Raw genomic sequence first — 2086 nt, 5'->3', positions numbered from 1 at the left:
TTTTTATGAATTCTTAATGCCATCCCACAAGGGGTCTAGTCAGATCCCATTGTTCTTGAGAAATTCCAGAAGTATATATGCTCAAGGTCATAATTTGACTCTAATGGATGTTTGCATTGTTTATATTTTATTCAGCTTCAACTTGAACTTACATATGAGCAATTAATAAGCTGTTCTGTAGTCAGCCTCTGGCTTTGTTTTGGCTGATGATAACTGAGCTTCTCTAGCTAATCTTCCCACACATGTAGTCAGTCTGATTCCTGTGGATCCCATCTAGTGAAGTTCACATCGTGGCAGTTACATCATGTCCTGTCAACTTGGGAAGGGGTGGAATCTAGCCTGTCAATAGCCAATGAGGCCTCTGTGTGGGCATGGCCTTCTCCTGAGCATTCTGGGAACTCCTGTCTTCCTCCCTGGAGGTGGGACACACTCTCTCTGCTTCATCTCCCTGTGAGACTTTCCCTGCTGACAAGCCACGTGGAGCTATGCTGATTGACGGCAGCCAGACCCCTGGAGCTGGAGGAGCCACCTGGAGACCCACGCCAGTGCTAAGATCCTTCCACCGCCACTGGATCCACAAGACTTTCCACTCACTGACCTGTGATTTTCCTGCACTCAGCATCATTGTATGTGTTGTGTGAGTCTGAAGAGGAATTTTTTTTCCTGAAGAGGAATTTACAGGCTGGTATCGGACATATCGGCTAATATCAGACTTACGGAGTTGCTCTGAACAGGGCTGGGATGTTTTCTTAACATCCAATTACTCTTTTATATAAAGGTCTTTTTTATACACAGGTGAGTGAATTTTTTCTCTAGTCCACCTGTACTAACACATGTACAGTCACCCTCTATGGAGTTAAAAGGAGGCATTTGCAGTGAATAAGTCATCGGTCTCCCAGAATCCCACCTCGTAATAATCTCAAGCTTCCTTTCTATTGCCAAGGCCACATTTCCCAACTGCTGATCCTTCTCCTTTAAGTTTACATTCCAATCACCAATAATTATCAATGCACCTGGATTGCATGTCTCATCAGTTTTAGACTGCTGAAGTTGTAAAAATCTCAGTTTCCTCATCTTTGGCATTAATGGTTGGTGCATATACTGGATCAGTCACACTGACTGTTCTTTGTGTTATTGCTGACAATGTTGTCTTTCAAGGTAGATTTTGAAATGCTTTTCTCTTTTAAATGTCCTTGTCTCTACACTGGTTTTTTACTTAAAGCTATTTTATCAGAAATTAATATTGTGAACAATTTTGAATGTCCCGAGGGGTCAGATTGCCTTCAGTATCCCTTCTGATAGACATGGTCCCTGGACAAAGCCATGGCCATCATAAGATGGACCTTCTGGATTACAGACAGTGGAAGGTAAAAGGGACACCATTAGGAACCGTCCAGGAGCAGCTAGGGGCACAGAGGCTCAGGACTTCCTGGGCCAAAATGCAGCCTGGAGAAACGGGGGTAGATGTGCCAACACTGTTCCCTTCCTTGGTCCAACGTGAACAGGACAGGTGGCTCGGAGCTGGGCATTTACTGAGCCCAGAGCCAAGATCAGGGGCGTCGCTGAAGCTGTTCCTGGAGGTATCTTAGTGGCTTCCTAGGTCACCTATAGACACCAGATTTCTCTGCCAGAGCCTGCTTTTCTGTGAATTTGTCCATTCAATAATACAAGTAAGATGTAATGAAATTGGAAAGTGAGAAAAAAATAATAGGGCCACTTTTTTTATGGCTGTTTCTGTGCCTGAGGTCTGGCTCTTGTGGACAGGATATTGAGGGGCTGTTTTCTTATCATTTGTGCTACTCCTTGCCTCTTGACTGGTGCAATTAATCCACTTACATCCCATAATTATCAGTCGGGACGCATTGGTTGCTATAATTTGTGTGTGTGTGTGTGTGTGTGTGTGTGTGCGCGCGCGTGCGGGTGTGTTTTGTGGAACTGCTGACTTTGGGGTTGAACATAATTTTCTGAGTTCATCTTGCTGGTGGCTCTTCTTTGCTCTTGATTTAGCGTTTACTAAACCAACATGACTGCCCTCTTATTATGGTGATAACTCACTAACTCACGGTGTCAAGTTAATTCTAATTCA

Source organism: Echinops telfairi, unplaced genomic scaffold (assembly GCF_000313985.2).
Source record: "Echinops telfairi isolate 266 unplaced genomic scaffold, ASM31398v2 ScPeMD7_1;HRSCAF=3_0, whole genome shotgun sequence".
Taxonomy (NCBI): domain Eukaryota; kingdom Metazoa; phylum Chordata; class Mammalia; order Afrosoricida; family Tenrecidae; genus Echinops; species Echinops telfairi.
Note: the sequence above shows the minus strand (reverse complement) of the source record.